Source organism: Triturus cristatus, chromosome 10 (genome assembly GCF_964204655.1).
Source record: "Triturus cristatus chromosome 10, aTriCri1.1, whole genome shotgun sequence".
Classification (NCBI taxonomy): domain Eukaryota; kingdom Metazoa; phylum Chordata; class Amphibia; order Caudata; family Salamandridae; genus Triturus; species Triturus cristatus.
Genome location: NC_140593.1, coordinates 372,351,914 through 372,365,288, shown reverse-complemented (window position 1 = coordinate 372,365,288; position 13,375 = coordinate 372,351,914).

The following is a 13,375-nucleotide window of genomic DNA, read 5'->3' as shown; positions in this document are numbered from 1 at the left end:
TTGCCTTTGGGCAATGTACACAATTACAATTCTTTGCAGCAGTAGTGCTGCCTGTTGTGACACATGAATAGTCCACTCTCTGACCAAAATCTGAGGGAGGTTTTAGTGCTGGCTGCATTGTCCAACTTCTGCTGTTTTAAGTAATAGGGTCGATTAATATATGTCCTTGTTCATATGTTGATGGACACCCCATCCCTGGTTCTACTTGCACCTTTTACTGTATCATTATAAAATGAAATGTTATTGCGTCTGTACCATCGATTACTTCTTGAGATCTTGCTGCGTGCGTTAATTTCCTTCACCCATCTGAAAATCAGAGAAACTTGCATAATCAGCTGCTTTAGAAAAATTGTTTCCTTGCTAGTTTTGTGTAAAATGCATGGACCATCAAAGTGTTGTCTTCCTTTTTGATCAATTCAAAATGTTGAATCCAGCAGGTGGAAGCAGTGGTAAGAATATTTAGGTTCAATCTCGCCTGGTTAGGAAGAGTGATTAACCTGATTCTGCTAGGCAATTGAAAGGTAATTTAGCAGTTGTGAATTGTGAACATTTAACTAGATCATAGTACTGCCCTTAATTTGGGGGATTTCAACTATGTTACACCATGTCATCCTTTGAGGAAATGCAGATCACGGCAAACAATTTGAAAATACAACTTACCTTCACCCTCCGTTGTATGGAAGAAGATGGCTGGGTGCTCCCTGGCTCCTTCGTGTTGAGTGGTCTTCCATCAGAACTAAAAAAATATATATTATCCTGATTGTTTCATCCACAAACTAATGACTGTTCTGTTTAAAATGCTTCCTTTGTGTCTACAATCCCACTGGTTAGTTTCACGCCTAGAGACAACCGTGGGCTCTGATAAGTGCTATGTAAATGCTATAGCTAGAACTCTTACTATTATCTACAGTAGCTCTGCTCTTTTGCTGCCAAAGAAACACAGATGCATTAGCAATTTTGTGTGTTACTGTCAGAGGACAGGTCCACATCCTGGCGTTATGAACACTGTTATTATTTTGACAGGTGCATGTCATCTTCAGTTTGTGTTTCTCGGCTTCTAATGTGAGGTACCTGTTGTAACATGAGCTATATGCAACAGTGTTGTTATTTTCATAGCTGAAAGACAGCCATTGTCTTTGAGGCTCATTGCAGGCAATGGTGAAGATATGAAAAAAGTAAGATCTATGCATTTAAAGGACATTTTACACTCTTTCTTGTTTAACTTGCATATAACAGCAATGTTTGTGTGACTGAATATTGAGGACAAAAAGATACTGAGGCTAAAATATTGTGGCCAAAATATCGAGGACCAAAACATCGAGAAGATAAGGTCACGTAGGTGAGTATAGCTCTACTATTCTTTACTGCACATCTACGTACCTTGAAGGTATATACAGTGTTAAGGTACATAGATATGGAGTCAAATATCCACGGGAGGATGGAGATGCACGAATAGGTTCTAGCGCCAGGGAGAGACCTTTGATGAATGTGTGACTACAAGGCTCCCCTCGTCCCATTCCTCCATGAAGTATATCTTTCCCAAAATTAGGAACCCTATCTTTGACTTTGACCAGCCATTAGGAACTGGTATAGTATGTGTACGTGCACATTGAGTGGCTGTTGACACTTGTTTCAGGGAACTTATAAAAGGACATACTGGATCCTTGCCCTGAAGAAAGCCCCTGACCCATCTGCGGGTCAATGTTGGGCTGAAACATGTTGACCTAGATAGGACACAAATCATATAATGGTGTCTCGAGTGTCCAATATTTACTTTTAATCACCCCTACATCACCCATTAATAAATGACAGAATTTAAAACATGGGCAGGTGTACAGGATTTTTATCTTTAAGGATCCCCATTTCTCACTAACATCCCTGAATTGTCCCTCTAATTACAACGAGGGCCGCCCACCATAAGAGCATTCTCTGGCTAGCGCAGGATGGCCAATGATGAAGCGTGACACCCAGGGGGTATGTGAGGCCATCCCATTCTTTTTTGTTAATTACCCCCCCTACAGTGTTCTAACTCCAGCTACTGGGGCACGAATCATCCTGAAAATTGATGAATGGTGGATGTCTGGTTTTCATAATTGAGAGCCTGTTATGGGTACGTTTGCTTTATTGTGGTTATAGTTATGCAAACGGTTACCCACATAATGTTCTCTCATTCCTCCAGCCCTCCAAATGAAAACGGTAGAAATCCTATGCACGCCTATATAAACGTCTCCTCACAATATGTTGGTCCTTGTATTTTTGCCACGCTAGTTTGGCCTCACAAAACTCTGTAGTCCTTATTTCGGGTGCAATCCCAGCCGTACATGGCATTCAGCTGTTCTTGGTAGGGAGTTCATTTAAAGATGCAATATATGGTTTGTGTTCATTTTATTGGTTGTGGTTGACAGCCATGATCCATGCAGGAGTTTCTGACATCATTACTCCTTTCAGTATTTCTACCCAGTGACAAAAACTGTGCTTCAGACCGCAACCTTCCATGCCTGAAGGGCTGGCCTGCGGGTGTGATGATGTTGGCACCGCTTGAGGTACTACAGTGCGCGAGGCACGTGACTGGCAAGATAGCTCCGGGAGCTAAGCTCTGGCTTCTGAGATCTGCATGGGAAATGCACGGTTGACTCACCCTTTCATCTTTCCAATGTTGAACTTCGGCCAGCTTAGCTTGAGTAATTAAACGTTGTATGACATTATTCTATGGAAAGCTCAGTAACGAGACTGCTGTATAGTTAGTTCTAACTGATCATTTTCCTTGTACCCTGCGCCCCATGTGCCGTGGCCATAGTGAATGCTACTGGGCGTTATGCAGCCGAACCAACATTTCATGTTTGTAGCATCGATACGTTGAGTGCCGTTAAATACGGTGATAGTTACACCTGGTGTTTACAGTGCTTAGAAACGGTAAAACGTGCTATTACGTGCTATATAGAGGGCAATTAATAATATTGTGTAAACCGTTCTCAATAGGAAAATCTTCAAATGGACTGTTCCTTATTGTTTAGTCTTTAATGGTATCACCTTAGTGTGGATTGATTCTGTCTACTCGTGTGGGTTTGTTTAGTGGAGGGTTTAATAAAAACTGGATTACAGTTATTGTTTGAGAGGTTAACAGGAAGCATTTTTGAAAAGAGTAAGCGACATTGTCATAGACAAACACACATGTCCCTTTGTAACATATTGTACAGTGTAAAGTGAAACTAACATTTCAGAAATGTTTCTGCTTGTATTTTAAAAATGTATTGGAAAAGAACACGGTTTGTGATGACTCTTTTTAACTTGTGTATGAAAAGCTAGAAACTCTTGCTGGCCATGGAGTGAAATGCCCAATGCATATTTTGTATGTACATGTTACGTGGCAGGCGTTTAAGTGTTGAGGCACTGCCTTTCTTCGACTTGTTTGCTAAGCGAACTGCAACTAATACGTTTTACAGCATCCACATGTCGTTTGTTCATTTCCTCTTCATGACACTCCGCTTTGCATTATTTTCATAACAGAGACACGAGCTCCCCCTTGTGTCACTTTACATTTTAACATGGCTTCAATTAATTATACTTTCAATACGTTATCTCAACTAAGGCAGGCAAGTGATTGGATGCCCTGTTAACTACGTGCAACTTAGAGCAGAAGAGAGAGCTCCAAGTTTGTTTTACACCGAGAACCATTTCTGCAATTTAAATTAGCACCTGCTGAATAATTTACATGTAGATATGATACCTGCTCACAGTCTGCCCACTTGCCACAGGTGGTCCAACCTATTTTGCCCGTGGTGTGGAGCTAATTCCAGTTACGCACCCCACCCTGTTTGCTATGCTATCACCAAAGCAAGGCTCCCATATCGGATTATTATGCTCTTGGAGGGACTAGATTTTAATCAGATGAATGCGCTATTTTGCTGCTTATGAAACAATCTTGCCATCATAACTGACCAGGTTGTCTACTGTCTCTATGGAGAGTTCGCTAGCCTATTAATTTAGCTAAACTTAACTAAACAAAAACACATGTTCTCCTGAGAACCATCCCTTAACGTAGGTAAGTGGACAGTGGTCAAAATTAGTGAAAACTACCATTTTCATCTTCACGCGGATCTGTAAAAGTTTGTATTTGAGTATTTCCCTAAGGTATGTTCTTCAAAAGCGCAGTTCACACAAGTCAGGGGCCGATTCCGATCCGGGTCGGTAGGGCACCGAACGCGATCCGGACGGAAAAACTATGAGACGTACGCGTGTTTTCCGGCCGACTCTTACAGCTGTACGAGCGAGCCAGTACGATGCGAGCTACATGAAATTCACCGACCGAGTAGTTTCCGGGTCCGAACTGCTCCGTACGTCTCGGTCGTAAGCTAACTGTGGCGTGCAATGGACGCGATTCACGACCGAGCCAGTACGATGCACGCGTCGGACAGTCTGTGCGAGCCGGAGTGTCCGGATCTCAAAAGCTCCTGGAGTCAGACTTCGGCGGTCGGACCCCCCGACACCCGCAGCCGTACGACTCGCACACATAGGTCTCCCCAACACAGGAATGTACGGTGCGGATGGCACCAACGCATACCCACTGTAGGGGGCGCACTTGTTCGAGACGTACCCATTCAGTCAATGGGAGCGCATGTACGCGTCGTACAACTGGCTCCCATTGACTTCTATGGGAGTCCGACTGAACCGAGTCCGACAGCATACGTGTGCATCGTACTCGCTCGGTCGGACTGTAGGGGTCCGGCTTGGTCGGAAAACAATCTGGATCCGACTCGTCGGAGTGCTTTCCGACCCGGATCGAAATCGGCCCCTAAGTGTTACCAACGTTCCACAAGAAACCAAGACATTGCTTACCACGTCCCAGTTTGAATCTTAAAAGGCCAACCCTGCCTGCCTTCTTTCTGTCCATCCTTTCTGTGTGGATAATAAGGACGCCAGCTAGTTACTGGAGTGTCAGAAGTGCGATATGAAATGCTTACCAATTGATTTGCCAGGAGAGAGGCTCTATGCCCAAGATGATTCCTCGAAACAGGTCTTGCTAAATTTAGGCACTTCCAGTTAATCAAAATGAGTTAAAATTAATGATACAATGGCACAGTTTGATCTAAATTTTCTCTGTCAGACTCTAAAAACTGGCTATGTCTCTTTCATCTAGGCAATTATGATTTTCATCCCTTACAAGGCTTTATCATAATGTGGGATCGTGTTCAGCAGCAGATATCTTCTGACACACTCCCATGCACTCTGGATCCCTATCACCAGTTTCTCTAACCTGGGGCTTGCTTTCGATTGATGTACAATGCCTGTTACTTTATAATTCTCTGATTCATTGGAAGTCAGTACAAGGCATGGAACTCCTGCTCCAACTTGTCCAGGTGGGTGATTGTCTGGGCTACTCTCTTCTGCAATCTATGCAGCTGCATTAGCAGAAAGCCTTAAATACTGTGATCTGGGATTCAAGCCTGACTGACCGTTTGGAGCGCTCCTTTGGGCACAAATTTTGTGATTATTCTGAGATGAATAACTGAAAACACCCCCCTTCGGAACGTTGGCCACATTATGCTTTACATATCCCTCATGACCTACCTGTGTGACTGATGGAGGCCAGTCACAAGTGTGAGTGACCATGTGTCTTCTGGTCCTGATGTTTGAGTCCCCCACCACCATCTCCACTTTAAGCAGGATCTCTTTGCAGAAGCCAGCTATTACCTTACCATCTTGTTGGCTATATATCTATAAATGTATATGTGCAACACCATGTTTCACCCTTGTTTAGGACGATACTGAAAAACAGAGGCTTCTGAGGGATAACAACTCTGTTCAATCTCGTCAGGTTTGTGCTTAAGAATTATCGTAAACTAAACAGAGATAAAATAGAGACCACTTTTATTGCCGTAATATGAAATTAGTGGACAGTCTGAAAACCTTCAATAATATAGCCATGTAGCTCACTGCTGAGGGTTATATTGGTTGTTAAAGGCCCTGGACCCAAAGTATAGGTCCAAGCTGCAGGTGAGGGCCTATAGCTAGAGAGAGGGTCTTTGACAACCAGTATGGCTCAAGACAGAAGGGCTAAAAGGTGATTTGAACATTCCATGCACTGAGAGCTGAATATTCTAAGTTAATAAGTGAGACACAGAAAGACAAACATTGGAATGTTGCAGCAGAATTTCTATACAGGCCATTATTAGCTCCGAGTCACTTCAATGGTGCTCTCAACATTCCAATGATCTAATAACCGCTTCCTCTTATATGAACATGTTGAACCGCAACATGATGCTGAGTCGTAAGTGTGTTTCTATTAGGGAAGTGATTTCTGTTGAAAGCGCACAAGGAGCCCTACATTTAGTTATGTGCGTGCCTATGAGCATCAATGACCTCTTCGCTTAACCCCATTCCATACCAGTCCCTGCACGCTTTCCGTTGTCTGTTCTGTTTAGCGGCAGACGTCCCTGAGACGCGGTTAGTGTATGGGTTTCTTGGAAAATAAATTGACAGCAGTAACATAATGGGTGAAATCAAATGTGGACATGTGCTCCAAACAGTGCCATGATGGCAATAAATGTGTGAAGCACAAAAACCAATTTGGAGGCACAGAGAAATAAATTGGCTGTATGTGTCCCGGGGTCTGCGGGCAGGTTTCAATATGTGCTGTGAAGGGCAATCTTCGGTTAAAAGGCTCAGGTATTTGCACTCCACCTGCCTGCCTTGTTTCTGGGTCACGATCTAGTCATTCTTCAGAGCCACAGAGTCTAGAGCCCTACACTGATGAGCATGTTTGGTAAAAGACCATATTTGTTCCTAATTCCCCCCTGTTTAATGTTGTTATTGATTCCTGGATGTTTCTCTGTAGTGTTTTTCCTGAAATGTAGAGCGATGACATTAAAAGATGCAGAGTGGTTCTCATTTGAGGGTTTGCAATCACAGTATTTTTAGGACAGAAATGCTATTTTGCAATTCTGCGAAGTTAGGTAAAAACAAGTTAGTGGGAAATGGTAATTTTCTTTGTCAATCTGAAAACCTGATTGGATTTTATTATTCATTGGTTTTACAAGCCCTTTTGCAGGCGAAATAATTACATAGTCGTCTGTAGATGAATTTAACGTGCGAGATGTGAATATTTCAGTGACCATTACACATACTGACGCCTTTACTTCCTAATCTCTTGCTTAAGAATTTTATGGCACCACGGAGGCTGCAACAGTTAGAAAAATATTTAGGCATTTGTCAATGAAGCATTTATGTTGGCAATATTTTGTGATCTTCACCTTCCAAATGTCACACTCTGACATCAGGCAAGAGAAATGTGTTGCCTGACCCTAAAAGAGAGGTGTGCCAATAACGCAGCCTTGAATAATGATGATAACATGACTACACACAGCACTGATGCATTGAACTAACTTCTCAGGGACCGCCATATGTATCTATCGCCCCTCCTCCCCGGACTGGTATGCATGAGACAGTCCATCTGTTGAATTACCAGAGTCACTCTCCTTATGTTTCCATTTCACATTGTGTTTTTCTTGCATCTGTACATATAATTGTGTATTTATTTATGAGAGCTAGCAAGCAATAATTTATATGTAAATGAAAAAGTGGCCAAGCAATACAATGTTAAAAACATGTACACGTTACAGCTGTCCCACCTGACATTTTCAAGTGTTTTTTAATGGCTTTTGAAAATAAAAACTGAGAAGAAAGTACATTCTGCATCTCTTCTTTATTGACCAGGAATGTATGGGAATGGATTGTTGTGAATGTGTCATACACTGCTCTTCTGCATTGGTATTTTAGACGGGTCTACAGAGCAAACCCCAGCCCACTACGTGACATCCCGCAGGCCGAACAAGAGGAGCAAATCATGCAAAGCGGCGTGGTAGAAATTTTTAGTTCTATCGATATGATTTCGTTTACATCCAGGGCCACACCGGCCGTAGCGGGCATCGGGCATTTCCCTGGTAGGCCGAAGGGTGGGGGCCGGTTTTGGATCCTGGGGGGGCCGGTCTTGTTTCCAGGGCCGGTTTTATCAGCCCCCTGTAACAAAAGCAGCTGCAGTGTTTTCCAAGCGTCCTCCCCCGAGTGCAGTGCATTTGTAAAAGCCCCCCACCCCCCCCCCTTCATGAGTTCAGGTAGAAGCTGAAAACCTGGATATTCAACAGATAGCTCGGAGCTGTGGTAGACACCCCTCCCCCCACCCCCCACCCCCTACGGCGCTTGAATACACTCACAGATGCTAAGTAGCACTCTATAAATCCTGTTTGATTGATTGATTGAAATGTATGAAATAAGAAAATAATGCTTTTAACCCTCAGGGACAAATTGATGAATATCCATTTTGACAAAGGGCCAATATACCTGACAAACACCACTTACATACACCTATGATGGACCTGCTGTTTCTGGTGCATGAGTGCTCAGATACGTTGTAGCAGCCAGCCTAGATCGAAACCTTGGATGTAGAAATGGCAGCTCGTCCATTCCTTCAATTGCAAGATGTTTTCTCTACAAATTGTGATATAGTTCTATTTTGCTTCTTTTAAATACCCTAAATAATAGTAACAGGATCTGCCGTATAAAGTTTTCATGGGCCTTTAGGTATGGCTTTAGTAAATCCTGTGCTCGGAATGCTATTGGAAATGTAAGAATAAGTTACAATGATTTGTTTTAAGTGAAATGATTGGCTTAGTGACATATTATGTTGGCAGCATCATGTTTCCAGAATGGTTTATAATGTCAGCATAATATTTTTCAAACAGCATTTCGTTTTTTTTCATTTGTTTGGTGAGGGCAGGCACAGTTGTATATTGGTTGCATATCAACTAATGCCTGTTCTAACAAAGCACTTGTTTGAAAGAAGATTAACAAGGGTTACACCGTGGCCCTTAGAACCCACCCTCACACATCAACAAAGTAATTAACCCTTGAAACCTGATTGACCCAGCCATTATGCACTTCCATTCCACATCACCACCACCACCACATTACACCCAGTGCCAAACCACCCAGATATAACTCATGAATAAGTCTTACTTTTTTCAAATTAATTTTTGCAGATAAATACGACAGGAAAACATGTCTTATCCGGTTTGTTTTTATTTCCAAATGTGAGTAAAATTGTACTTAATTTTTGGGGAGTGATTCTAAGTGCCGATAATCATGACTATCAGGCCTGTTGCTGTGGAAATAGGTAAGGGGGTTAAAAAATAAAGATGTAACTAATGAGACATAAACAGCAGTAGATATGCACAAGGATGGTACTAGAATTTGCCTGTTTTCATATAAGTGCTTTCAATTGTCATCTGCCAGTGTTCATATTAGTGAAAACCCTCTTAGTCATTGAAGTATGAGTGTATATTGTTTAAATAAATGTAGAAATATACTAGCTTAGCTTAATTTATTTTCACAATAGCTCAAATAAACATTGATGTATACAGATAAAATCAACAAAAACACACGGCTAAATACACATGGAAATGTAAAAAAAAAAGAAATAGCAAAAAACCAAGAGTGCTACTCATGAACCAACCACTACGAGACAGTAACAGTTTACCAACTCACCAGTGGACTCAAATGTGCAGAGAGCATTTTCTGACATCACCAATTTCAAAGGCGATCTCACTAATTATTACAGCCACACCGCAGTAAACCATGAATTAGACCTCCCTAACACAATAATTCACCAGGAAAGATCTCCCCCCACCCCTGGTACACCAAGGACCTCACAACCAGTAAAGCAGCTGCAAGAAAATCTGCAGAAAACACCAAATTCCTGAATCAATTCAATATCAAATCTAATCATAGAAAAATACACATAGATCTGGTACTCCTCGTCAATGAAGGTAAACTGTTTAACAAAACAGATCAATAAGGCCTTGAACTGCCCTAGTGCATGCTTTGGAATGACCCAAAAATGTATTAATCTTAAGAAACAAAAAGTCCAAATACAATCACAATATCAATTAACATGGCTAACTTTGTTCTGGAAAATATTCTAACAAGCATTTGCAATGCAATAGGTCCCGCATTTACAAAAGTTTAAGCTATTGGCATTGTAAATGACAATGCCTTTTAGTTATGTTTTTAAAAATGAAAACAAAAATAAAAGGGATTGTCATTTGCAATGTCAATAGCTTAAACTCGCGTAAATGCGAGACCTATTGCATTGCAAATGCTTGTTTTAGGGCTTGTGCCTTGCCCGAATGTAGCTCTTCACTCGTACCGAGGGCCTCGGGGCGCTAGCTTGTGCCTAGGAGAGCAATTCAGCAGCAGAGTGAACACCCTCGGAAGTCCTCGTGAGAGCAAACCCGACATCTGCACTCACGTGCATGCACCCGGAGGCTGCAGGGAGGCGCTATGAATTATAGATCACTCACTTTCCCTCAGTGCAGCTGGGGCTTCAGGGGGCGGAAAGTGGTCAGCAGAAAGGGTCAGGCGGAAGAGGGCATCCTTTCTGCAAAGTGCAAAGCTTTAGGGAGCAGTGGTCACCGGGCTTTGTGTTGGCAGCGTTGTGGTGCACTGCACACACTGTGGTATGTTTTAAATCCTGAGCTTGTGCTTCCCCAGACCAAACACTTTTAAAATATACTGCCTATTGTTATGGACGGCATGTGATTCCTACACCTTGTAATCCTCATTGTCTTATGTAACATTTCCCATACGCTGATTTGCACACTTATCATTCACTATCTGTGTATCATGTGTGTGATGTAGAGTGATCCGACATCCTACACGGGTCTGAGTAGTGTAATAAAGCGAATAAAATGAATCTTATGGAGGAGTATGGAGAGAGGAGGGGCATTGTTGGAGGGTGGTAGTGAGTGAACTTGTGACAAAGGAGCTCATTAGAAGGGGGCCACCAAAAAAGATTGTCGCACATGGCGCCACCAGTGCTAAAGCATTCCCTGCTTGCAAGAAACAGCAGACCACCAGGCCACTATGATTGTCTTTGCATTTCAAAACTGAAAACTTCAATTTGTTTTAAAGCAGCAATTTCCCTAACGGAAACGGAGCTTCTTTAAAAACAAAATAAACTTTACATTTTTGAAAAACTTCACTGAGATTTTCCGGTTGCCCCATGGACCACTGCCCACTCCACCTGAAGCTGGCACTCCAATTCGCAAAAGGAATGTGGGTTCCAAAGGGGAGCTATCCCCCCAAATTGGGAGTCAGTAATTTAGTAATGGTTGTGGAATGGAATTACGGTTACAAAGCATTGGTTCCTAGGGTCCTGATTGCGATATATAAGGACTCCCTAAACACTTGCCGTCCAATTTGCAATTTGGTGTCCATTTCTAAACCATTCGGAATCGCTAAATGGGTTTAGTGCATTAGAAAAAAGGTTGTAGCTTTCACAAGCCCCTTCATTTACTGAATCGGAGACCTTACGAGTGCTAAACCCCTTCACACATGTGCATGAATGTAAAAGCTGTGTAAAAGCTGTGCATTTTAATACAAGTGTGTTATGTTTACCTTGCGGCACGGTCTCGCTTGTTTCTTTCCACATTTCTGCTAGTTTGAAGTATTAATAAAAACTAATCTCAGTTAAAATATTTGAACAGAAATTATTAAGCCATAATGAGCACCTTTATTATAAGGGTTCATTCACTTTATGTAACATGTGTGTTTTAAGACCGTGGCCCTCCGCGCTGATGTGTTTTGTATTACAAGCGTCTGTTTCCGAGGGACCCCAAACGGGACGTGTCACTTCGGGTCGGTTGCCAAGACACCAACAGCACTTTTGTGTGTATGCCGAGGTGACAGGCACTGACAGGCTGCGGATGAGCAACAGGCGAGGGGCCGCGCTGCCCACTCCTACCACCTCCACAGCTCATATATCTCCTGCCTCCATCCTTGTCACGGAAGGGGCTGGCCACGCTCCAGCCGTGAAATGACTGTCAGAGGCATAAAAGAAACAAGTGTTCCTTAATTCCAAATAGGAACAACAAACAAGCGCCCCGTTGTGTTTGCGGGGGATTGGTAGCAGCGGAGAGGCAGATGTGTAACTCATCTCTGCTTGAGAGCAGGCGCGCCAGCCGCCACTGGGAGCTAATGGTGCGTGCAGAGCCCTTACAAAACAGCCCCTAATTGTGGTCTTTACCTAATCCAGCCAGCCAGGGGCAACATCTGTACCGCCAGGGCCTGCAGCGAGCGGCAGGGGAGTGCCTACAATTAAAGGCGGATTGCCCCCAGAGTCAGCGTTTATTCAGAGCAGGCAGCAAGTTTTCGAAAAAATTGAGATTGCAAAATCATGACACCAAGCTGGGATGAGGAAAGACGTGATAAAAAAAAAAAAAAACAGAAAAGGAAGCTCGATTTGACGCACTTGATCGGCAATTACTGTTCTAACAGTACACTGCATGTGTAGTTATTTATTTGTGCAGTTTTATACAGAGAGGAAAGCAAACAAGCGTTGGCCGCGTGTGAGCGGCTGGAGACGCAATATGTGGTGGGGGAGGGGGAGAAGCGGGAGTTGTGTGTGCGCATGCGTCATCACGATCGCTCTGAAAGCGAAAGTGATCGCAATCGCGATGACGCAAGAGTTTTCAAAGTGCTGCTGGCGGCCGGCTGCGCGCGTGCACGATCGCGTGAACGCAAGCGTTAGGCCAGCCAGCAGCACTTTGAAATTCCCACATACAAAATGTCTCTTCGAGCCAGCGCATGCGCTGGGCTCAGCGAGACCTAAAAATGAACAATGTGGTCAAAAAGGACACCCAATAAATTCTTCCTGTAATTGCATTCCCAAAAGAAATGTTGTTGTAAAGTTGTTGGCTTTCAAGCAATTTGACAGCGATGTCCTTCTAAAATGATGGACTCAATGAAACTCTTCACATGTGCAGATGAACTTGTGCTTTGAAACCAAATAAAATTCCGTTCCCCGTACACTGCCTCCCTAATTTTTAAAATCATCAACTCTTCACTTGAAGATATTTCCTTCCATTTTTACGTCCAGACAAATCAAGTGTCTGCTGAAAAGACATATTAAACATTAACCTGCTAAACTCTTTCCAATGTGCATCCCATACTTATTTCAGCACATAAAAAACTCCACACTCCAAATACTTGAAGCTACTCTACTGTAGCTTGATGAAGGGAGGTGTCTGGCATTTATCAGCAGCTTTTAGCACAGTTTACATGGAATCCGACTCAACAGCCTCACCAGAATAGGGACAGCAGGCCAAGTACTGAAATGGTTCTCATCCTTCATCTCATCCTTCATCTCACTCTATTCATTTTGATACTTTTAGATGATCACATCATCAGCCTCATAACTTTGGCATGCCACAAATTTCAATCCTTTCCCCATTTCCATTCGATCATTATGTGGAATCTCTTAGTTCAAGGTTTACTAGTAAAGGAATCATTTTAAGCAATCGATCATTGATTCTCACTTTGT